The 26,442-nt window shown below is 45.8% G+C and overlaps 1 protein-coding gene across 4 annotated transcripts in view; it reads right to left on the reverse strand.

Annotated features, from left to right (window-relative positions):
* Window positions 1-26,442, reverse strand: part of CARD11 (caspase recruitment domain family member 11) — a 112,866-nt gene that overhangs the window by 54,886 nt on the left and 31,538 nt on the right. Inside the window, exon 1 of one of the 4 annotated variants that reach the window (XM_072836820.1) lies at window positions 2,708-2,821. The exons of the other annotated variants lie outside the window; for them this stretch is intronic. The gene's annotated coding sequence lies outside the window, so the exon portion shown is untranslated. Of the gene's footprint in view, window positions 1-2,707; window positions 2,822-26,442 lie in introns of those variants that run through there. 4 annotated transcript variants of the gene reach the window in all.

Consider the following 26,442-nt stretch of genomic DNA (forward strand, 5'->3'; position numbering starts at 1 on the left):
GTGATTCCATTTATGGGCAATGTCCAGAAGAGGGACACAGAGAGCAGGTGCGTGGCTGCCAAGGGCTGGGGGCTGGCAGGGACAGAGGGCTGGCTGCTTACGTAGATGAGGTTTTATTTTGGGGGGTGTTGGAAATGCTTCGAGCTAGGTAGAGGCAGTGGTTGTGCAACATGAGGTGTGTGCTGAATGCCACAGAATGGTTCACTTTAAAAGGGGGGGTGGGTGGAGGGCAGCCTGGGTGGCTCAGCAGTTTAACGCCGCCTTCAGCCCAGGGCCTGATCCTGGAGACCCGGGATCGAGTCCCGCATCGGGCTCCTGGCATGGAGCCTGCTTCTCCCTCTGCCTGTGTCTCTGCCTCTCTCTCTCTCTCTGTCTCTTTCTCTCTGTCTCTCATGAACAAATAAATAAAAGCTTTAAAAAAATAATAATAAAAGGGGGGTAGGTGCTACATGAATTTCACCTCCATCAATCAGATCAGATCAAATAAATAAAAACAGCTATAATTTCTTGAGCACACACGACGTGCTGGGGCCCTGCTGGGAAGGCATCATCCACTCCGATGAAGAAATGAGAGAAGTGGAGGTGGGGGAGGGGACCTGCAGGCGCGGGGCCGGGTCCACCAGTGAGGCCAGCACGCGTGCTCCTCCCTGCAGCGCCCTGGCGGCGGCTGGCCCCGGGTCCATGCAGCTGTGGGAATCAGGAGTGAGTCTGCAGGGGCTGCTGAGTGCAGGAAAGACCCCAGGGAGGCAGAGGCGGCCAAGGCCCACGGGGTGCAGGTTTGAAGGCAGGACCAGGGCAGAGAAAAGGGAACAGGAACTCACAGTTTTATTTAGCACCCACAGGTGCATAGCATAGGGAGGGAGGGAGGCGGGTGCCAGTGGGCGCTGGCTGGGGGTCTGGCCAGGAAGGGACAGTCATGTCCTTCCTCCTCCTGGAACCTCCAAGACCACTGGCGAGCAGCCCCTGAACTTGAGTGATTTCCCATAGGCCGGCTCACCTGTGGTGAAGCCCCCAGGCAGCTGGAAACATGAAAACACAGAGACTCACATTTTCCACCCATCTGTGCATGATAAGGGGTGGGAGGACGGGACGAGAACGTCGCAGAACATCTCAAAACACTTCGATTTTCCTTGTTAAGGAGAGAGTTCTGTCATAAATCTCTCCTTTTTAATGATCTATTAGGTAAGAGTGTCTTTAAATGAATCTGTCGGGGCTGGAGCTGGTGGGTGTTTCTTTTCACTTTTACACCCCACCCCATCCCGCCGCGCAGGCGCCAGCCACTGTAGGCCACGTTTTTCTGCTGCTCTAGGTTCCTACACAGTGGGATGCAAACACTCTCCCCAGTCTCTGAGAGCAACAGGAGCAGGAATGTGGGGATCTCTACGCTCAGAGATAATCTCCAGCTTCTCGCGTGAAAATGAAAGCTCATAAAATCAGATGCAAACCGGAAAGTCGGTTTTTTTTTTTTTTTGGCTTGTGTCAAATGACTCGATCACCTATAATTAAATAAGACTCCCGTCAAATCTGCACCCCGACACCGCAGATCTGTTTGGACTGGAGGCTGTCGGGAGCAAGTGTTGTTAGCAGGGGATGGGGGAACCCACTGCTGTTGTGACCCTTTCTTTGCCCATGTTTGGGGAGCTGGGAAGGAGTCTGCGTGTAAAGCCAGGCTTGAAGGCCACCGCCTGGTGCTCCCTGGGTGCGTTGCCAGCCAGGGGGACCTTCCTCTGCAGGCCCGGAGGCTCCTCCACCGACCGACCCTATGCTCTACGTGACTCTGAGACACCCCCGGAATTCCATGTTCTGGCATTTTCAAGGATGCCTCAGACCCTGCTGGCTTCTTCCAATGACGTCATTCAACGCTGTCTCTAATAAGCATTAAGAGCCCAGGGGCTGCAAAAGTTTTGGCTCCGCAGGACTTAATGGATTCCTGAAGCATTTCAGTAGGAAATGCAGTTACTTCCCCTCCAGCCCTGACCCTTCTGCTTCCTAGAAAAGTCATTCACAGCCCGCTGTGCCTTTTCTGCCTGTGTTATGATCCAAGGTCTCCCACCTGGCTCTGGCTCCAGCGTGTATCTCTCCCTCCCTGTTGCCTCTGGGCAGGGGCTGGGCCTTGGGTTCTCTGAAGGATCTTTAGAAACAGGCTACTTTCTTTGCATATGCTACCTTACTTAAGCTCCAAGAGGCTGCAGGGTGCTCCCAGGGAGGGCGGTTATCCCCAGAGGGCAAGGGCCCCAGCACCTCTCTGCCCCACCAGAGCACATTCTGGGCACTCACACCCACTCCTCCGCCCTCTGCTCCATCCCCGGAAGAAAGTTAAAAAAAAAAAAAAATCCCAAAACCCACCAGCACATAAAAATGACAGCGTTCTGGTCCAAATCGATCAGGCATTTATCGAGGGCCTTCTCTGGGCTGCATTCCATGCTCTGTGCAATCAAAGTGACAGCATAAAATAGTTGCCCCAGCACCAGCTGCTGAGAGTCTACTGTGTTGTTTAAGAAATTAAGAAACAAAAAGGAACGTGCATGAAGTCATTAAACACACGGTGTGGATGAGAGCAAGAGGGATGAGGTGGAGGGATCGGGGGTTATGCAGGAGCCCCAGCCTGCTGCAGAACCCCCCGCCCCCCAAGGAGAGATGGCTTCACTAGCTCAGTGCCCACGTGCCTCCGAGCAAAAGGATGGGCAGTAGGAAAAAATATACTCACATCTTTGCAAACTAGCTCGGTCCTGGGTTTGCCTTTGGGGGGGTCTCTGTGTGGTCCCCTCAAACTCCCTCTCCTCCAGCGCATTGCCTGCCAGGCCCCCAGAAAATGCTGATGCTGCAGGGAGCAGCGACCTCCCCGGAAGCCCACACAACAGCCCCCTCTGAGGCCGCCTCTATTTTTAGCAGGGGCAGAGGTGGAGGCTGGGGGAGGGGGCTGCCATACTTCCCTTTTTATTTTTGTTCTGAGCAGAGTCTGTGGGTGACTTTCCACAGAGCGGGTAGGCTGGAGAAGCTACTATGCTCTCTCTGGCAGGTAGGGCCACATCTGTCACCGGGGTGCAGAGAGGATGGGGTGCAGGAGTGGAGGGAGGGGCGGGCAGGAGACTGGCATCATTCGCACTCTGTCCTCCTGCTGGCGCCTGCCCCTGTGCCAGACCTTGCCCAGGAACCACGGTCTCCTGACTGTGAACTATACTGAGGAGGAAGTGTGGATGGAGCCTGGAACATTCCAGGAAAGATGCTTCCACAAGCCTCACACCGAGCTGCCCAGAGCCAAACACACCATCCTACTCTTTTGTCCTCTAGACATCCTGGCATCCACAGCCGGCCACTGACTCAGCTCCTCTCTGACTACCTGTGTCTTCTTTGCCTTCCTATCCTGCGGGCTGCCCGCAGGCCTCTGATCACCCCATTCTCCTGGGGGAGCAGAGGTCTGTGTCCTCTGGGGGAAATGAGGGCAGCGGAAGCTGTGGGTGGATAGATCCAGGTGATGCGCATGCACACACACACACACACACACACACACACACACCCCGCCAGTGATTCATAAAAGTTGGCCCTGCCCCCTTCCTAGAAGCTCCCCTCCCCTCCTCCCTCCACCTGGCTTCCCCGGGACTAACAGGTCCCTACAGGGGCGGCGGAGCCAGATCCACTTCAGCCTCACTCCTATGTCCCAGCCTGTATGGATCGACAGAGAAAGGACTGTTCCTTTTCCCCTTTGCCAAAATATTGCACTAAAGTCAGTGAGCTGCACGCATCTTAAGTATACAGTTCAATGAATTTTGAGAAGAAGACACCCTTATGGCCAATTAACAAGTGGAGCATGGCCAGCACCCTAGAAAGTTCCTTCATGGCCCTTTCCGTGCTGGGTCCCCACCCCCAGCCGCAACCAGTACTGGGATTTCTGCCATAAAAAAGTGGAAAAGCACAGTAAGCAGTGTGTAGGGCCTGGCTTGTTCCGCTCAGCTCCTCAGGGTGTGTGCATCTGTGGTGTGTGCCACGGGCTCGGTCCTCAATACCAAGCTTGTGTCCCACAGTTTGTCTGTTTGCCTGTTGGTGGATGTATGAGTTGTGTCCCAAGTTCACTTGTTGGGGACATTCTCGGACACATTGTTACTCGGACATGTGTTGTCATTTGCTTGGGATAAATACCTAGGATTAGAATTGTTGGGTCATGTGGCGGGTGTCTGCTCAACTCTGTAAGAAACTGCCACCCTGTTTTCCAAAGTGGCCTTGGCATCCTGTCCTCTTGGCGGAGCAGGTGAGAGTCCTGGCTCTGCCACATGTCCATGAGCGCTCCGGGAGTGGGGTTCCTTGGGGCAGGCCTTCTGCTTGCAGAGTGGTGACATTGTCCCACCGCTGCTGCTGGCCCACGCTTGTGACTCCTGTCTGTTTCTCTACCTGGTCCTCTCACATTGATGCCCCCCTGCCATGTGTCCTGGGTTGGACAGTGTGCCCCTCTTGAGAGCATGACCGTACGTGGTAAGAGAATCTTTGCAGATGCACCTAAGTCGAGGTCTCCCTGGAATAGGGTGTCCCTGAATCCAGTGACACACACAGACACAGAGGAAAGATGGCCATGTGGCTGTGGAAGCAGGGGTGGGGGTGGCTGCAGGCCGAGGAACAGCAGAGCCACCCGCACCTGCAAGAGGCATGCGAGCATCCTTCCCTGGAGTCTCCGAGGAAGCGCGGCCTTGCCCTGCTCTCACCTTGATTTCTGACTTCTGGCCTCTAGACTTTGCTTTGTTTAACTGGTTCCTGGTAATCTGTTATGGCAGCTTCAGGGAGGGAAGAGCCCTGCAACACCTCAGGAGCTCTTGCTCGACTTGGGGGCTGGAGGGAGAGACCGGGGGGGCTGGAGAGAGAGACGGGGGAGCTGGACGGAGACACCGGGAGGGCTGCCTGGTGGAGCCTGGCCCTCAGGACAGGGGCATGGCCACCCCTCAGAACTCACTGCCTGACCTCGTGTCCTCCCTTTGCGTTGCATCCGTCACAGCCAAGCAGAAGCCAAAGGTCAGGGGGCCTGCGGACGCGCTCATTCAGGGCAACCTCTGGGCATGGCGGGTGCGGCCGGGCTGCAGGGCATCCTCTGAGCCCCCGGGTTCTCCGCTGTCGCATGGGGACCATGACAGTGCCAGCCTCACTGGGGGTGTGAGGATGAAGACGTGACGTCTGGAGAATGTGAGCCCAGCACCTGCAGGTGACCAGCGCTCGGGGCCTGGGCACTGCATGTTCTCCCATCAGGGTGCCCCTGCCTGGCTCTGCTCAGAAGGCCAGTGTCGGTCCTGAGGTCAGGAAGGGGTTTTGGCATCTCCTGGTCCTAACTGTTGTGCGAGTGGAAACGAGCAGGAAGAAGGTCAGCACGTCCCCCTCCCTGGGCAGGGAGGAGCTCCAGGAGAACCTCCTAGGGAAAGCTGATCTTTATTCTTCTGGGTTCCTGTGCTCGGATTCTGAAAGCTGGGCCCTACCCGAACACCATGGAAGGGAAGTGCTGCTCCACTGCAAACCCTTTAGTTGGCCAGCAGTCCCGTGTGGCAGCGGCCGCTACCCAGAAAGCCGAGGCTTGGAGAAGTCGTGGGATTTGCCTGAGGTTGCACAGAGTCTTGGTCTGCTCCTGTCGCTACAACAAAATCCCTCAGACCCAGGGGCTTAAACAACTCATTTCTCATGGTTCTGCAGACTGGGAGGGTCAAGGTGCTGGCAGGTTCGGTGTCTGGTTCCCGGGTGGCCGCCCTCCCATGGTGTCCTCACCTGGCCTCTCGTTGATGTGTGCTCATAAAGACAGCTGTGCCATCTCTTCCTTCCCCTATAAGACCCCTAACCCCATCACCAGGGCCCCACCCTCACGACCGCATCTAACCCTAACTACCTCACCTCCAAACTACTCCATCGGGGCTTGGGGCCTCCACACATGAATTCTGGGGCCACAACACACGGGCAGCTGCGGGAGGGTTTATGGTCTGGCTCTGTGTGGGATCAAAGGCGTGCTCCCATGTCTCCCACAGGGCCTCCCTCTACCTGGTCTGCTGCGGGCAGCATTGGGACACTGTCCACGGAGTGACGACTCCCTGACTCCCCAGCAAATCCATGGAAAGGAAGCACCATGGTGAAGCCTCCATCGTTGATGGTCAGAGCACAAGGTAGTGGGTTTCAGAGCCAGGAGGGGTCTCTGGCATCATTTCAGCCTCCCACACAGTGAATTCCCAGGTAGCCAATCCAAGTACCAATAGGTGGCATGGAGTCCTCGCTGAAGGAAAACTATCCATGAGTGGCCCGGTGCCTGCTACATGCAGACTCAGCTGGCCCTTCGTGGGCATTCCCGCAGGTCGCCTTCCCCATGGCTGCCCTGTGGCGGAGGGCGCTTTACCCTCCATGTTGCAGAAGAGGGTCTGGACACCAGGGCCCACCCCTGGTCTTCTTTACCTCTGCACACTGGTCTTTCCATCATTTCACATTTTTCTTCTTCCCATGGAGAAAACAAATCCTTCTAAGTGGAGATAAACCTACCAGCACCAGGCTGAGTGAAGCTGCTCAGTCCCAAAGGGACTTCAGCGGAAAGGGTGTCCGACCAAGTGGCAGGGCGGGGCCAGATGCCCTTCAAGTCTTTACGTCCCCACCAGGGGGACAAGAACGTACTTAATTAAGAATTCTTCTCTGGACTGGATGAAGCGATGCCCACCAGACTTCCAAAGGATGCAGATGAAGGGTGCCAGGCAGGCAAGGGCAGAAGCAGCTGAATTCTCACCAGCAGCCACCGAGGAGTTAGTGAAGGTGCCCTGACCCCTCCGGGGGAGGCAGCAGGCGCTAAGTGACACGTGAAAGGAAGTGGCATCCAAGAGCTTCCTGCACACACACCCAGTGAAGTTTAAGCCTGAGTAGTAGGTGAAGAAAGATTTCTCTAATATGGCAAGAAGAAGGAAAAAAAAAAAAAAACCCAACGCAAAACATCCGGCCCTGTAATAAAAACAGCAGCCTCATGGGGGCTGGGGGACCCTGGACACAAAACACGCCCCAGGTGGACTGGCACTCTGGTGTACCAGCCGCACCCCCGAGGCCCTGGCCCGTCCTGCCAAGGCCCAAAATGCGTTCAGGCCCGCCCAAGGACGATGGATTCAAACTCTTCCTCTGTGTTATTTGTTTTATTTATCTCCGCCTTGAAACCGTAGTTCTAAATAGTGTAGGCCCTTGACTGCTGACTCAGCTGCCAGAGCCAAAACTCATAAAATCCTATTTCAAAAAGGTCCAATGATTTTATTTTCTGACCATAAATATGAAATTTAATTAGCAGCTTGCTGCTAATGAAGTCGCCATGGAAGCCAGCCTGGAGACGAAGAGCAGGAAGAGACATCCCGCATTAAACAGAATCTGCTGCCCTGTTAACCCTTGCCTCTCCCCCTGCCCTTCGCCCAGACCCCCGAGAGAGCAGAGAGCAGCCTCGGATATGGAAGGTCACTTAGAGACTGGGATGCGGGCCAGATGTCCCCTCCCACTTGGTGGTAAGCCCCTGGGCACTCTGGCCTGGCTCTGTCTCCACAGCAGGGCAGGGGTGCTGGAAAGAGGCTGAAGGAAAAAGCACTAGCGCTTAGAAAGAGCCGCCGATACTCTGCTTCATTGGACATCAGTAGAACAACTTGGGGTAATTCACACTTGACTGAACACGCAAAACCCAGTGCCCACCCTGTGCCTGGCCTCGGTTTCTCTTTTATAAAATCAAAATCTATAAATAATCTATAAATAGTTCATCTATAAAATAGGCATAATACCCACAGCTGGTGGAATTTTAGTGATGATGGAACGTATTTCTAAAGCCCGTGCCTGGAATATATATAGCAGGTGCTTGATAAATGGGAGATTTCATTTTTATTATCCTCGTATGAGTTCATTCGTTAAATCCAAAGTCCAGAACTTGCTAAGATTCTGAAGTCTTATTGAGAAGAAATGGACTATTTCAAGCATCATTCAAGAAGCTGAAGGTGAAACATGAAAAACCCAATCCATATGATCGGTGCTAAAATAATGCAAACATCAACCAAAGTGTGTCCAGTGTCAGTGTCTAAGACCCAGGTGTGTGTGGATGGGGTGAGGGTGCATCAGTCACATGTGCAGAGGTCATGGCTGTGCACATGCACAGACTCTGCAAACACAAACTCCTGTTAGACCTGAGAGCCTCCTTCCCTCCTGATAGAATCTGCAGCAGTGAACTTCAGACTTAGTCTGCAGTCAGGGGGCACAATATTACATTCTAGAACAAAGTTTATGGCAGAAGGTAATAGAGTTTTGAGATTTGTTTTCTTTCTTGCCTTTTTTTTTTTTTTTAAAAATTGAAGCATATTGCAATTCTGCTGGCATTTGAGTTCTTGAACAAGTAGGAAGAGTATGTTCCAGCTCCTTGTGGCTCTGCAGGGAATTCTTCTAGGGTCACGGCTGAGATTTCTGGGATGCTGGAGCCTGAACCCCCTCAGGTATAACTGTCAGCCCCAACAGGTGCAGCTGGCTTTGAGGGTTAAATGTCATAGATAAACTATGCTGTGTAAATCCAACCCTCTTGTCTCCATTTACTAGGATTAGCAGAATGATCTCCTCTACACCACAGGCATCAGATGATTCCCCATATGAGGAACTGCCTTGGTTCATAGGCTGAAATCTCTCACTGATCAGTGTGCCCACGGCATCAGCACCATCTGGAACATATTGGACCTGCAGATCTTCAAGTCTCATCTCAGATCTTCTGAGTCAGAGCTTGCATTTTAGCAAACTCCCTGGGAGACTCACTCATGCACACAGAAATGCAGTTCTAACTCAATCCTCACTGTTTACAGAGATGCAGGTTGCTGACTTGCCTGTTCACTCCCCTTCCAAGTCTTCTAGAATGTTTGTTTGACACCTGTGCTGGTCTCTCCTGGCCCACACATTGCCTGGCCTTTGGTGGAGCTTCTGCTGACTTTCCATTTTGGCTCAACATATTCAAGATCTTAGGGGTGACTGAGCCCTGAATGGGACCAGGTCTTCCTACTTCATGCCTCAGTGGTCCTCATTTTGTCATGGCCTTGTATGCAAGGCAACAGCTCAGGTACACTTGCTTCACTCCTGATCAACAACATCACTTGGAAACAATTTCTAAAACTTGAGGACCAAAAAACAAAACAAAACAAAACAAAACAAAAACAAAAAACTTGAGGACCTGGGCTCTGCTGTCCATTACAAATCTCTGCTTCCAACAATCGTCTTCCAATGAGTCATGGAAGAACACTGTTTACTTGTAGCTAGTCCTTCTGTAAAATGAAGTAAGGATTCTTTTGCAAAGTAAGGATTAAGCCCCACAATTATTTCCTATAAAATTCTTGTATTTTATACAACACGATTTTTGGGTGTGCTTGAAGTGTTATTTGTGGACAGGGTTCCCCATGATTTCTACTTACAATAAATCCTAAATGACTGCATATCTTTTATAAAACCTTCTTATCTGGCTTGGTAAATTCAGATCAATCTAGAGGTATGCAGAAAGTAATACATTGTGAATAACAGCAAAAATATTAAACAATTATAAAGTGTGACAAGATATTTGAAACAACTGTTTGTCAACACTGGAATAGGTTGCTTAGGATGACCATAACAGAAGATAAAGTTCAGGAGGTAAACCTCATGACTGCTCTGGCTTTTTGCCTGGTTGCACTTTACATAGTATAGGCAAAAAGGTGGAGCCCAGAGCACGGCAGCTTCACCAAACTGAGGAGACAGAGATTAGAGTTCAGGACTACTGGAGTCTGCAATTTGAGAGGAAGGACACCAAGATGAAATATACAGCACAGAGTGGCTAAATATTGAACTACATTTTTAAAAAAGATTTTATTTATTTATTTGAGAGAGGGAGAGAGAGAGAGAGAAAGGCAGAGACATAGGCAGAGAGAGAAGCAGGCTCCATGAAGGGAGCTCGATGTGGGGCTCAATCCTGAGATTCCAGAATCACACCCTGAGCCAAAGGCAGGCACTCAACCACTGGGCCACCCAGGTGTTCCTTGAACTACAGCTAAACAAGTAAGACTCCATGAGCTTGGCAGAGAAAAACTGCTTATGACCCGAGAAGTTTCAGATGACACACAGGACTCAGAGATGTTGGGGCTCCAACTAGCCAGACTGGAGAGACTTCAGAGTTCAGAGACCCAGAAAGTCTATATCTTCGGAGTAGGACTACTCTAACTCCAAAATAAAGACAGCTCTAGATATACCTACCAAAGCTTAAAAATAAGGTTCAAATGGATCAGGCCTATTCATACATAAATTTACTCTTTGCTAGGTCAAAAATTACCACAAATTACAATCAAATCCAGAAACCTGGTATCCACAATGCCCAGAATTCAAGAAAAATTTTCACTAGACATGTGTATAAGCTGACAAATTTGACTCATAACTAGAAGGAAAAAAAGCAGTCAATAGAAACAGATCCAGAAGTTACAGAAATGTTAGAATGTGCACACCAAGACTTTAAAACAGTTATTATAAATATGTCAAAGATTTAAAGAAAATGAACATAATAAAAAAAATAGGTATGAAACAAGAAACAACTAAATGGAAATTCCAGAGGTCAAAATTAGAATATATATAAGTTATACATTCAAATAGATGGGTTTAACAACCACTTGGATACTGCAGAATAATCGGTGAACTTGAAAACAGGGCAACAGAACCAATAACCTCAGGCACAGAGGGGAAGAAAGGCTGAAAAAGCCGAACAGAAAATTAGTGAATTGTGGGATAATATCCTGTGGTCTAACATTCATGTAATTGGAGTCTCAGAAGGAGAAGAGAAAGAGAAATTGTGGGAGAGAAATTACTTTTAGAATGTTTCCATATTTGATGAAAGATATCAACCCACAGATTCAAAAACCTCAATGAACTTGAAACAAAATAAACACAAAACTGTACAAAGGCATATCTCAAATTGCTGAAAATTGAATATAAAGAGAAAAAATTTCAACCAAACAGAAAAAAGATACACTCTATACAATGGAATAGTGATAAGAATTATTGTTTATCTCTCATGGGAAACAATATGAGAGAGAAGAAAATAGAACTACATCTTTAAAGTGCTGACACAAAAACGTCAACCTGGAGTTATCTGGTGAGATATCTTACAAAAACAAGAAAAAAAAGCTCTTTCTTTGATAAAAAGCTGAAAAAATTCATCACAGCAGAACTGTGGTATGAAGAATGTAAAGAATAGTCTTCAGAAGGAAAAAAAGAATGATACCAGATGGAAACTTGGATCTGCATGAAGAATGGAAGAGTGCCAAAAATAGTAAACATGTAAGTATATATTTTTCATTTTTAATTTCTTTAAAAGATAAGTGATGACTTAAAGCAAAAATATAACAATCTATTGTGCATTTTATAACATATGTAGAAAATACATGTCAATGGAACACAAGGATGAGAGAGGATTAAATGAAAGTATGCTATTGTAAGTCTTTATACTAGATGTAAAGTGAAATAAGTACAAGGTAGGTGTGGTAAGTTAAAGATGCATTTTATAAACCATAGAGCAACTGTGCATACACACAAGCAGCACAAAGAGGTAGGCTAAGAAGTCAACAGAGGAGATAAAATGGAATACTAAAAAATACATTGATTAATCCAAAGAAAGGCAGGAAAGGAGGAAAAATGAAACAAAGAATGGGTGCATCATAAAGAAAACACTCAGATGGTAAATGTAAATGGCCTAAACACTTCAATTAAAAGGCAGAGACTATTAGGGCGAATTTAAAAAATACTCAACTATATGTTGTGTATAAGAGACACATATTAAATATAAAGACAGAAGTAAGATAAAAGTATAAACAAAGAAACACTATTCATAAAACCTGGAATGGCTATACTAGTATCACAAAAGTAGGCTTTGGAAAACGAGTATTATTAGAAATAAAGAGGGACATTTTGTAATGATAATAGAGTCCATTCATCCAGAAGTTATAACAGTCCTAAATGTGTATGCATCTAATAGTAGAGCTTCAAAACACATGAAGCAAAAAATGGATAAGACTGAAAGGAGGATTATACAAATCAACAATTATAGTTGTAGATTTCAACACTCCTCTCAGTTATCAGAACAAGTAGATAAAAATCAAGGACACAGAAGATTTGAACAGCATTATCAACCAACTTGACCTAAATGGCATTTATAAAACATGACAGCTAACAATTGTGGACCACCTGGAGAATACATGTCCTTTTCAAGTGTGTATGAAACACTCACCAAGACCTTAATTTGGGCCATAAGACAAGTGTCAATAACTTTAAAAGAATGAAAATGATATAAAATATGTTTTCTTGCAAAAAAGGAATTAAGTTGGAAATTGATCATTAAAAATCTCTAGATATTTGAAATGAAATGACACAGTCCTAAATAGCCCATTGCTCAAAGAAGAAGCAAGAGAAATTTCAAAAATATTTTGAACTGAATAGAAATAAAAACACAATATAAAAAATATGTGGCATATAGCTAGCTAAGCAATGCTTAGAGGGAAATTTATAATTTTAAAGGCTTATATTAGAAAAGAAGAATGATTTAAAATTAATGATCTAAATATCTACATTAAGAAGCCAGAAAAATCAAAGTAAGTAGAGGAAAGGAGACAATAAGGGTAAGAGTGGAAAACAATAAAATAGAAAATATAATAGCAGTATGAAAAAATACACAAAATAAATTCTTTGAAAAGATTAACAAAATTGATAAGCCTCTAGCTAGACTGATTAAGGAAAAAAAGAGAAAACAAAATAATCAATATTAAGTATCAGAGATGACATGTAATTATGGATCTACCAGGCACTGATAGGATAGTATGAGAATATTATGAAAAACTTTATGTCCACAAATCCTATGCATAGATGAAAAGGATAAAAATTATTCAAAAGACACAAATTCCCAAAATTGACCTAAGAAGAAAGAGACAATTTGAGTTAGCTTATCAATTAAAGAATTTGAAATCATTATCAGAAACTCTCCCACAAAAAAAAAAAAAAAAAAAGAAACTCTCCCACAAAGAAAGCTCTAGACTCATCTGGTTTCACTTGTGAATTCTATCAAATACTTAAGATAGAAATTACACTAATTTTACATAAACCCTTTTAAAATAGAGAGAAGTAATACTCCCCATCTCATTTTATGTGCCCACCATTATGCTGATTCCAAAACCAAATGAAGACAGTACAGAAAAAAACAAAACAAAACAAAACCAGTACCCTTCACAAAAATAGATGCAAAAATCCTCAATGTAATTTTGGCACAAAATTTCAGAAATATATAGAAAGGATAATACATCATGACCAAGTGCGGGTTGATTCCAGGAATACAAGGTTAGTTCAACATTCAAAAATCAACCAATGTAATTCATCATATTAAGAGACTAGAGGGAAAAAAACCATATGATTATCTCAATAGGTACAGAAATTATTCAGCAAAATTCAACACTCATTCACATTAATAGCCCTCAGCAAACTAGAATAGGAGGAATTGCTCTCAAGCTGATAACAGCTAGCACCATACTTCAGGATAAGAGCCCAAGTGCTGGGGCACCTGGGTGGCTCAGCGGTTGAGCGTCTGCCTTCAACTTAGGGTGTAATCCTGGGGTCCAAGGATCAAGTTCCGCACTGGGCTCCCTGAGAGGAGCCTGCTTCTCCGTCTGCCTATGTCTCCTCCTTTCTCTCTGTGTCTCTCATGAATAAATAAATCTTAAAAAAATAAAAAATAAAAATAAAGAGGCTAAGTGCTTTCTCTCTAACATTGGGAACAAAGCAAAGATATTTACTCAAACCATTTCTCTTCAACATTGTACTGGAGTTTCTGGATGTGCAATAAGACAAGAAAAAGATATAAAGGAAATGAAGATTAGAAAGGAAGAGGTAAAAATGTCATTATTTGCAGACATCATGATTGTGTACAGAAAAAATACAAAGGAATCTATAAAAAACATACTAGAATATCAATAATAACTACTCATTATTAATCACAAATTTAGCAACAACACAGAATGCAAGGTTAGTATTCAAAAATTTAAAAAAAAAACCTAAGAAACATTAAAATACTTCAGAGTTAAATACAATGAAAGATACATGAAATGTCCACACTAGAAACTACAAAGCACTGATAAAAAAATAAATAAAATAAAGAAGCCCTAAACCAAATGGTGAGGTATATCATATTCATGGATTGGAAGGCTCTTCAATATCATTAAGATATTAAGGTGTCTGTTAGGTCTAAATTTACCTACAACCTCAATACATTTCAATCAAATATCAAAAAGCTTTTTTGGTATAGCATTAGCAAACTAGTTCTAATATTTATATAGGAAGACAAGGAATAATCCTGGGGAAAAATACAAAATTGGAAGAATATGATATAAATTAATGTATATTAATTATATATGCATATGTTATATACCCATTTAATGTTATATATTACATTATTATATAATGTATAATTATAGCTTATATATTTATATAGAGATATGATTTTTTTTTCTTATTCTTTTTTAAGATTTTATTTATTTATTCATGAGAGACACAGACAGAGAGGCAAAGACATAGGCAGAGGGAGAAGCAGGCTCCCTGTGGGAAGCTTGATGCAGGACTCAATTCCAGGACCCAGGGATCACAAGCTGAGGCAAAGGGAGACTCTCAACCACTGAGCCACCCAGGTGCCCCAATAGATAGGATTTCAAGGCTTACTCTAAAACTATAATCAACAAGACTCTTGTTGAGTAAACTTAGGCAACAAATCAATGAAATGGAGTAGTGAGTCCCAAAATAGATTTATAGCTACATAGTTAATTTTTGCCAAAGGCACCAAAGCAATTCAAAGGTGGCAGAAAAGTGTTTATTATGACTGGTGCTGGGAAAAACTGGATATCCCACATGGAAAAATATAAGCCTCAACTCCTACCTCACCCTAGATGCTAAAATTAACTCAAGATAGAGCACAGATTTAAACCTAAAAACAAAAACAAACAAAAACAAAAACACCCCACCTAAAATCCAAAACTATAATGTTTGGAGAAGAAAAAGAAAGACTATCTTTACAACCTCAAGGTAGGCAAAGATTTCCTAGATCCAGAAAGCACTAGCCACAAGACTGAAGAAAGGAAAGAAAATCAATAAACTTCATGAAAATAAAAAACTTGAAAAACCGCCCATTCAAAGCACTAGTAGGAAAATGAATAGGCAGGGTGCTTGGGGGGCCCAGTTGGTGAAGCATCTATCTTTGGCTCAGGTCATGCAGGATCTCAGGATTCTGGGATCCAGCCCTGCATCAGGCTCTCCGCTCAGTGGGGAGTCTGCTTCTTCCTCCTAGCTCTCCCTCTGTGCTCTCTCTCTTTCTTAAATAAATAAACAAAACATTAAAAAAAAAAAGAAAAATTAATAGGGAGGCTCCAGACTTGGTAGAAATTGTTGCAGTACATATACCCCCGATAAAGGACTGGTACCTAGAATATATAAAGAACCCCTAACATAAAAACCAAACAATAATGAATCCAAAAGTGGATGGAAGACTTGAACAAGTATTTCAGAAAGAAAGAAATACAAATGGCCTATAAGACATGAAAAAGAACTCAAGATTACTAGTCACCAGGGGTCTGCAAATTAAAAGAACAAGAATAACATCACGCAGCCACTAGAACATATAATAAAGAACTGAGAACACCAAATGTGGGGAGGACCGGGCAAACGAGAACTCCAATACCCAGCTGGTAGGGTTGGGGAATAATACAGCCACCTTGAAAAACGGTCTGGCGGCTCTTGCAAAATTAACATGCATTTGTCCCATGATCCAGCAAAGACCTGGGGTCCTAGCATGCAGGACCCTTGGTACCTACTCCAGTGAGTGAAAACACATCCACACAAAGATTGGCACACGAATATTTAGTACAGCTATACTCATGATAGCCAAAGACTGGAAACTAATGTTTATCAACAGAAGGATGGATAAACAATCTGTAGTTACAGGAAGAAATAGAAAGGAATGAACATACATATGATGAACCTCAAAAATACGTAGAATGAAAGATGCCAGGCGTGGGATCCTCGCTGTGTGAAGTTCTCCAATGCGAGGCATCCAACACCAAAGAAGCAGGAGCATTGGCTGTTTCTGGTGGGACGGGGTGTTGCCTGGGAGACACACCAGGGAACTTGCTGCCTGGCGTTGGGAAGTGGTTTATATTTGGATGGGATATGGGTCACAGTTTTCAAAAGGATGAAATCGTATACTCTACCCTTCAGATCTGTGTTTTCCAGGGTACAATGAGGTCTCCATTAGAAAAAGAAATTAGAATTAGTGGATTCAAGGTGACCGCTGTGATGCAAAGTTGTACGTTCACTCACTACCATCTGAAATGGTCTCATGGTGAGTGGGGGAGGGAGGAAGAACTGTGGCAGACAGCCCACCCCAGGGATGAGCTCAACCCCACTGGAGTCCTTGGCATTGTGTGAGCACCAATCCCAAGTGTGTGGAAGTACGAAACGGTTGAGCACTGCCACGTTAGTCTATCCGGCTTAAAAACAACAGAAATTTATTCAGGCCTCAATTTCGGAGGCAGGAAGCCTGAAGTCAAGGTGTGGGCTAGATTAGTTCCTTCTGGAGGCTCGAAGAGAGTGTATCTATTATTCTAGGCCTCTCTCTCTCAGCTTCTGGCAGTTTCTGGCAATCCTCAGCATTCCTTGACTTGTAGCCACAGCTCTCCAATCTTTGCTTCCCTGGCTGTGGCTTTCTTCTCTGCAAATCTGTAGATCCTCTTTTCTTTTTTACAAGGGCACCAGTCATGGGATTTAGGAGCTACTCTTAACCAGTATAAACTCATCTGAACTATGAAAAGCTCATAGTCAGAAAAGACTCATTTCTTTCTTTTCTTTTCTTTTTTTTTTTCTAAGATTTTATTCTTATTTATTTGAGAAAGAGCATGAGAGCATAATGGAGGGCGGGGAAGAGGAAGAAGCAGACTTCCCACTGAGCCCGATGCGGGGCTTGATCCCAGGACCCTGAGACTAAGACCTGAGCCAAAATCAAAAGTCGGCTGCTTAACCAAGTAAGTCGCCCAGGAGCCCCTACAAAGATCCTATTTCTTTTGTCTTTTTAACTTCAATTAGCCCACATACAGTATATCATGAATTTCAGAAGTAGTGTTCAATAAATCATCAATTGCATAGAACATCCAGTGCTCATCACATCACATGCACTCCTGAATGCCCATCACCCAGCTACCCCATCCCCCTACTTGCCTCCCCTCCAGCGACCCTCAGTTTGTTTCCCAGAAACAAACTCAAAATCTCAAGATTTGTCTCCCTCTCTGATGACCTCTCATTCAGTTTTCCCTCCTTCTCCTATGATCCTCTGCACTGTTTCTTAAATTCCACATATGAGCGAAACCATATGATAATTGTCTTCCTCCAACTGACTTATTTCACTCAGCACAATACCCTCCAGTTCTGTCCACGTCTATGTAAATGGTAAATATTCCATTGTATATATAGACCACATCTCCTTTATCCATTCATCTGTCAAAGGACATCTGGATTCTTTCCTCAGTTTGGCTATTGTGGACATTGCTGCTATAAACACTGGGGTGCAGGTGCCCCTTTGGATCCCTACATCTGTATCTTTGGGGTAAATAGAAGTGCAATTGCTAGGTTGTAACAAAGACTCTATTTCTAAATAAGGTTTCATTCTGAGATTCCAGGTGGACATGAATTCTGGAGGACAGTCTGAACCCATATGGTGTGCCCTCTGGTCCCCCAAGTTCACATCCATTCCACCTGCAAAATACGTTTACCCCCTAAGTCTGTAACTGTCTCCAGAAGGCCCCTGTTAACATACACAAGTCACCTGGGAGGAGAGGCTGCACTGGCATATCTCTTCCAGGTATGTCCCATCGGAAAGCTGTAATTTGCCTTAAAAGGCTCAGGGATCCTGGTCCCCGGCAGAAGAGACAAAGTCAGGTAAGTTTCAACCCAGGTGAAACGGGCAGAGCTTCTTCAGGGAACAGCACAGGGCCTGGGTCTCTAAGGGGGCTTTGAACAGCCCACATCTAGGTTTGGGATATGCAGGCCCAGGCAACAGAGGTGCAGCAAATGCATATTTTTCGGCATTAAAATTCAAAAGAGCAACATGGGCACTCATTCAGGCCACTCTCCCTCCAACGCAGGGTTGCAGAAGGCACTTCCTATGGTTACTGGGAGAAAGTGTCTGGTGGCCATCCTAGATTGGCACCTGATCCACTTGGAGGCACGACTGAAATCTCTAGGGCCCTGAGAAACTTGGAACACATGGGGAAAAAACACGTTTGGGGGATCCCTGGGTGACTCAGTGGTTTAGCACCTGCCTTTGGCCCAGGGTGTAATCCTGGAGTCCTGGGATCCAGTCCTGCGTCGGGCTCCCTGCATGGAGCCTGCTTCTCCCTCTGCCTGTGTCTCTGCCTCACTGTATGTGTGTGTGTCTTTCATGAATAAATAAGTAAAATCTTTAAAAGAGAAAAAACATGTTTAGAGGGTTGAACACGTGGGTTCTATACATGAACGCTTTTGCCGGACAGAAGCTCAGAAGTCTGCACAAATGTCTGAAGCTCAGTCAAAAGTGCTCAGGTCTCTGCTGGTAACTCCACTGGCTCCAGCTACAGTAACAGAGCCCCCCAGATTGGGGCCTTAACCAATAGATATTTATTTCTTGTAGTTCTGGGGGCTCCAAGTCCAAAGATCAAGGTGCTAGCGGGGTTGGCTTCTGGCAAGAACTTCTTCCTGGCTTGCAAAAGGGAGCCTCCCTGTGTGCCCTCATCCTCCTCTTATGACAGTGACAGTAATTAAGCATGCCATTTCTTCTCCATCCTGACAAGACGTGTGAACCACATGGACGTCTTTAAACAAAGGGGACTTTGCTGATAGCAGCCAGATGAACAGCGTTCTTCAGACTCTTTCTTGCAATGCTGCTGTTGCTCAGCATATCTCACAGAACTGCCTCCAAATTGCTCCCAGTGACACTTTATAAGTTATGGTCCCAAAGCTTGAGAATCCCAAAGGGGAAGGATTCCAGTCCCTTTGTGTGGGGCGACGCTATCCCTGGAGAAGATGGGGACTAGCACAGCAGCCCCGCCCAAGAGCTTTGGTTCCTCATGCCCCTGCACCTGCCCACCCACGCTGTTCCCTGGGCCTGGGATGCAGATTCCTGATGCTGGAGGTCGGAGGTGCAGCCTCGAATCTGCATGTTTAATGCGATGCTGGCCAGCAGGTACCATTTTGAGTGGCAAAGCCTTCGGCCCCTTTGTCAGTCACCAACAACTGCCATCAGCCATGGGACTAAACCCATAAAGGCAATTTCTCATGGAATCCGTATGACAGCCGCAAGAGGACGGCTTTGGAATCACATGCACTTGACAGGGACCCAGCATCTGGAGACAGCAGGTGACTGGTCCAAGGTCCCTGGAGTGGGTAGTATGGTCAAGATTTGAATCCAGATCAGGTAACAGATGCTCATTTCCCTGCCACCTTCTTTTAAATGCCAGGTGACGTGAGATTGACCATGTTTTTGGTTGAATCTCTCCTCTTCCTGCCTTCTGCTAGCCAGCTGGGATGAAAATCTATCACAGAAGGACAGAAATGGGGACTCGGGAACACATCAAGAATAACAAAACAGAGGTAACAAAGACAGAGGTGACTTTTTCAGGTCTCCTATCACCGGCCGTGATTAATTCACAGCTTTTTACATGCTAATGTTTTCCTGCCTTCTGCCAGTAATAAATAACCAATATGCTTTAATACCTAGTTATTATTCATCCCTTTCAGAAATTTGGATTTTGATTCTTCACTGCAGTTCAATCACATTGAATTTCTTTAACCAGGACAGCTCCATTAAGATTCGCCTCCAAGGACATCCTGGCAGGGCGGTGACAGTAATGGATAATGGGTGACAAGAGAGTGGGGAGCTGCGGCACAAAATATTAGCAGCCATGGAGAAAGAGGGGAAAACCGTAATAAAAAACCACCAACACACCATACTTAAGTAACACTAAGGTTACGACACACACCAATAAAACCAGGAATCCTATAGTCGCGGCTGACACGCCATTTGTAATGTGTCTTCCTTTGCCTGTTTCTACAACAGAGACGTGGATCCACTTCACCATCAGGAAGGTGGCCCTTGCTGACGTGGAGGGCTCCCCTCGTGTTCTGCTATGAGTTGAGATGGCTCGCCACCCCTAGCTGTGTATTTCAGAAAGCTGTTTGGAGCTTTCTTCATCTTAACTCCGTTTTCATGCAACAAAGGCCAATCCTACAAGCCATAGCTGGTTGGAAGGCTCATTTCCTTCCGAAGGAGTTGTCCTTTCTCCTAGGACCTCAGAACCCTCTGTTTTGTCCTCCTCTCAACACATGGGAACTCCCATTCTCTTGGGCCAGTTGAGGACTGGACACCGCAAGCTTCAATTTGCACTGTGGTCACTCCAAGGGCATGAGAAGCATTCCCGAATCTCTGGTGGGCCACCATCCTTCACAGTCACCTGGGCTGTCAACCTTCTCAGGCCCGCCCACTGCAGGGATCTCTGGGACGTGCCCAGGACAAGGAACTCTTCCCCACGGACAGCGCTCTTATCTTTCTCAAATTCATTTGGTATATGGGACCACTTCCAGAATGATGTTTTTAAGTACATGATGTAGGGATGCCTGGGTGACTCAGTGGTTGAGCATCTGCCTTTGGCTCAGGTCGTGATCCGGGGTCTTGGGATCAAGTCCCACGTCAGGCTCCCCTCGAGGACCCTGCTTCTCCCTCTCTCTCTTTGGGTCTCTGCCTCTCTTTCTGTGTCTCTCATGAATAAATAAAGAGGGAGAAGCAGCCTTCCTGCAAGGAGCCCGATGTGGGACTCAATCCCAGATCCTGGGATCATGCCCTGAGCCAAAGGCAGATGCTCAACCGCTGAGCTAACCAGACGTCCCTAAATAAAATCTTATTAAAAAATAAATAAATACACGATATAACATACAGAGGATTACACAGGGAAACTGTTACTTTGAAATACCAAACATTTAAAAGTTATGATCCTCTAATATGTGTGCTTCCTTATTAACACAGCCAATAATGTCTGCCGATGGGGCCCAACAACTCCACCAATTTTGAAATAGGGACTTGCAAATAATACTTTGAGGTATCTGCAATAACCATAATGGGATATGAAAATATTTGTGATTTCTGTTGTGACAAAGTTAAAAGTGCCACTGATGCTGTTGTGGTTTGTCACCTGAATTCATAATTGAAGGAAATGCTGAACTTTCATTAGAACTGATGAAAAAAAAAAAAAAGATGTGATTTCTTCCAGCCAAGTTCCTGGGCTCCTGAGTTTTCTCCAAGGATCCCAGGGTGGGGGGCGCCCGCGCTCCAGGCTAAGCAGCCTGCCCCGGGGCACACCCTCCCTGCATCTGTCAGCAGGTGCAGGAACCCCCAGGTAAGGGACCCCATCTGTCTTGTTTGTAGCAGCAACATGCTGGCAAAGGGCCTGGCATATCTGCAGATGCAGAGAAATACCTGAGGAGTGAATGGCATGGGTACAACCTCACTTTGCATCTGTGTATAGCATTTCTGGATGGCTCCCTGAGAAGAGTGGGGAGCCCTGGTCTTTTCATGTTTGCCTCTGTGTGGACTCGTGCAATCAACACAATGCACAGTTATTTATGTTAACTGAGCTCTAATTTATATATCATGAAATCTACCATTCCAAGTGTATGATTCAGTGCATTTTATATATTTGGAAGGTTGTATATACCAATATCAGCTAATTCCAGAACACTGTCATCACCTCTAAAAGAAGCTTGTACTGGTTGCAGTCTCTCCTCACCCTCCCCTCTCCGCATCCCCTGGCAACAGCCAATCTGGCTTGTCTCTATGGAGTCCCTCTTCAGACATTTCATATAAACAGAATCCTACAATCTGTGGCCTTTCGCGTCTGGCTTCTTTCATTTAGCATAGTGTTTTCATCCACACTGTAGCATGTACCGGCGCTTCATTCCTTTTATGGCTGAATACTATGCCATTGTATGGACAGACCACATTTTGCTTATCCAAACATCTGTGATAGACATTTGGATTGTTAACAAATATTTATTTGGCACCAACATGTGCCAAATGGGAATTCAAGGTGAGCAGCGACCCTGCCCTCATGGAGTCAGAACGGCAGGCACTGAGCCCAGACCTTGGGGTTGGGATCCCTCAGTTTCCCCATCTGTAAAACAGGGAAAATCTACTCTGAAGGTCTCAGGGAGGCTTTAGAAAGTGAATACACGTGAAAGACTTAGAATGTGCTTGGCACATGGTGAGTGTTGGAGAACAGAGTCATTATGAATATGCCAATCACACCATGTGATTAATGCCAGGAAAGAAACAAGCAGGTGCTGACGGTATGGTAGGCCCTTGGATGAGGCAACCAGGGAAAGCCTGCGTCAGTCTTAATCCAAGGCCTAAATGATGAAAAGGAACCAAGTAAATGAAGCATCAGGGAGCCAGGAATCCCGGCAAAGAGAAAAGCAAGTACAAACATATGTAAGAAAAGGCCTGCAGCGGTCCAGAACTATGCTGTCCACTGGGAAGATCACATTGGCTGGGAATATGGGTATAATCTTAAATTTTCTAGCTGTGACGTTAAAGAACATCAAAAGAAAACAGGTAAAAGTAATTTCGGTAATATATGCATTTTGCCTAATACATCCAAAATACGAACTTTTGACATGTGATTAATAAAAAAAAATTGTTGATGAGATAGTCTGCATTTTTTACATTCTAAGACCTGGAGATTCAAAGTGTATTTACACATATGGTGCATCCCAGTTGAGACGCTGTGTTCAAGTGCCCGATGGTCACGCTGGGGAGTGGCTGCCATCCTGAGCAGCACAGAGAGGGCCTGCCGGAGGAGGGCTAAAGGGGTGAGAGTGTTGGATCTATGGGGACAGGAGGCATGACATGACATGGTCTGCATCTTAAACAGATTGAGGAGACTGCTCTGTGAAAACAGACTCTGGGGAGACAAGAGTGGAGGCAGGGACAACTCAGGATGCCAGGGTGAGCCTTGGACACTGGATGCTGACAGTGGACAGAAAGGCTGACTGTTTCATCTCACCACCTAACTCCTGGAGTATAAAAGACCCTTATTAAGGTACCAGATAGTGTGTGCATGCAAGATATTACTGTTGACGTCACCCCAAACACTTCTTGGTATTAGAGCCCATGTCTGTTTCACTCACCCTGCTGTCCCCTGCGCAGAGCCTGGAGCTCAGCAGTTAGATCACTAGTGGAACCTTCGCTGGTCCTGGGCCCCACAGACACTTGGAAGCCATGCATACTGGAGCAGATTGCACAAGCTCCCCTGTGCAGTCTATTTTCCTGCCCAACTACTCATCACAGCCTGGCCTATGAATAATGGATCTTTGCTGGGAGGGCCTCTTATAACCTTAACCTACTGTCACATCAGCTCAGTGATGTGTTTTGGCAAGAACTCAAAGTCAAGAAGGGCATGGGAACTGACCCTCCACCTACGATTGGTCCAGAAAGTGCTGGGACCATCTCTTTCCCCTCCCCTGACTCACTTCTTCCCCACCTGGGGTCACTGTGGCAGGAGGCCACATCCAAAGACTGCAACACATTCCACTCCAGGCCAGAGCATTGCAAGCCTCCTGTAGGTTACCATGGAGATGGGATGTCAGGTCCCCACCAGACAGGATATTTGCAGAGCTCCCAGGTGAATAAGTGTCATGGGCTGAGGGACCATGGGCTGAGGGACCATGAGACCAGGCAGAGTGGGGACTTCAGGACTCCAAAGGAGCGGCAAGAGTGGTCAAAAGAGGAGAAGCAGCTGCTGGGAGTGCATGTGAGTGTGGGCAGCATCCTGGGGCATTTTGCAGTAAGCCACAGCCAAACTCCAGTGAATTTACAGAGAACAGACCCTGACTGTAAAGCACAGCTCTGGGCTGGGAGAGAGGTCAGCAGCTCCCCTGAAGCTCACAGCCTACATAAAGACCCAGCCTACCGTCCCAGGGAAGCACTCTTGCCAGCGAATCTTAATTACTTCTGCTGCTAAGGCATGCCTTAATGTGCCTGGCGCCATGCTAGGTCTCTTTTGGCAGGAAAGTTTGACCATGGAGAGGTAAGTGAAATCTCTAGAAAGAGACCAAGACCCCGGCTACGCCATACTTGGGGTCACCTGGGTCACCCCCCACTTGGGATATGGGACTTAGTTTTATAAACTTGGGGAATTGAATATTTTCCCCTTCGTTCTGGGTCATCTGGGTCACCGGACTCTTCTGAAGCTGACTCATAAAGCAGGATGCTAATTCGTTTTTGTTCTAGTATAAGCGGTCACTTTCCTTCAGAAAAAGATACCAATGTAGACTTTGGAGTGAGGCAGGCCTAAGATTGAACCTGGCTCTGCTGCTTGTTGGTTGAGTGAGCTGGGAAAGTGACTCAATGCTTCATCTGTAGAAGGGGAATGATGACTCTAGAAACTTTACAGGGTTGCTGCAGGGAGTAAATGAAGTAATGTGTAGAAAGAGCTTAGCCCAGGGTCTGACACATGGAAACTCAATTAGTATGTCCTATTAACTGCACATAATTCTGCCCCAAGAGACCAAAATAATGACCGGAGACACACTTACTCTATTGGTACTCACTTTTGAGTAGCTACTACGTGCCTGTACTTCACTTGGCACTGTTTGCAGTGGTGAATAAACCAGGTATGATCTCTGCCTTTGTGGAACTTACAGTCCAGTGGGTGACGTCAGCATGAAATAAATAAGCATAATAACAAACCCATATTAAGACATTGTGATATGAGATCTGAAGCAGTGAATTGAGGTTGTAAGAGGTATCTGCCCAATGAGCAAGTTCAAAATGACAGCAAGGAATGATAGTTCTCTTGGGTCAAAATTTCCCTCAAAGTATGTTTAACAACAACAACAACAAAAAGTGAGCAGTGGGGGATCCCTGGGTGGCGCAGCGGTTTGGCGCCTGCCTTTGGCCCAGGGCACGATCCTGGAGACCCGGGATGGAGTCCCACGTCGGGCTCCCGGTGCATGGAGCTTGCTTCTCCCTCTGCCTATGTCTCTGCCTCTCTCTCTCTCTCTCTGTGTGACTATCATAAATAAATAAAAATTAAAAAAAAATTTAAAAAAAAAGTGAGCAGTGGGAGTGTGAGATATGGTTGAAATGACTGGAAGCCTGGATACTGCATGACTTCTCAGTACCTTAGCTTGTACATTTCCCTAAGGGAACAGCGGCAGGCAGCCTTTCCCAACTTGTTTGACCACAGAATCCTTCCTTTATGGAGCAACTCATAGGGCTGGTGTTCTTTCTTAAACACTTTGAGAAGCATCATCTCAGCTACATGTCCATCAACATGGAAAAGTATGATGAACTCATGTTCACTCCAGAGATGTGTCTGTTCTAAAAACAGGGACTTATCAGTAGCACCAGGTTATGCCTTCCCCAGGATACTGCAGGTAAAAAACACATGGCCAGTTCTGGCTCTCAGATACGAACTCCCCTCCTCTGTCATGGCACTGGTATTCACAGTGGACAAGCCCAACGAATGAGATGGGTTACCTTTGGCTTGGTGTCTACTGATGAGGTGTGGGAAGGACATAGGCATTCCAGCAGCCCAGTTCAATTCATTTTTTTAGGTTGGGTGACCTCCTGCTAGGGATCAGCTCATTCATTTTGCCTCAATTCCTGTCAGGTGGAATTTCAGACGGTAGTGTTTTTTGAGCCTATCCCCAAATTGTGGAATGAGTGGTGCCACACTTGGGGAAGGAGCATGTACACTATAGAGGGTCTGGGCTTGGAGTCAGACAGTCAAATAAATGCCACCATAACCAGCTGGATAACTTACGCAAAATATTTTCTCATCTATAGAGTCAAAATCGCAACATCTCTTCAACTGTGATATGGTGAATTAGTATTTGTAGTGTTGAACACAATGGCTTCCATGTCAGAATGAGCATGTGCATGACTATATAGCCCCCCAGGAACCGACACCAATACCCTCCCCTAAGCAGATCATACTCCAACTAGGGAGACAAAACCAGTATATCAGAGCAATCAGGAAACAATGAGACAATTACATGCTAATCTGCTAAGATTAACAAACGGTACATCCTGATTTTAGTTTCTGACTAATTTTTTATGATAACCTTGAGAATAAGATAATAGAATTTGGGTTGACTATTTTTCCCAACAGGTGAGCTCATGAGTTGTTGAACAGCATTACCTAAAGAGTACCAACAACAGCTCTATCTTTATAAATGTTTGCTGAATAAATAAATAAACCTTGGACAAGGTCTCAAGTGGTAAAACCAAAGAGCTCCTTTCTGGGCCCTGTTGTGTTAAACATTTTTGGCAATGACAGTGAAGGAAGGTGTAAAGGAGAATCTTATCAGATCTGCAGGTCA

Source organism: Canis lupus, chromosome 8 (genome assembly GCF_048164855.1).
Source record: "Canis lupus baileyi chromosome 8, mCanLup2.hap1, whole genome shotgun sequence".
Classification (NCBI taxonomy): Eukaryota; Metazoa; Chordata; class Mammalia; order Carnivora; family Canidae; genus Canis; species Canis lupus.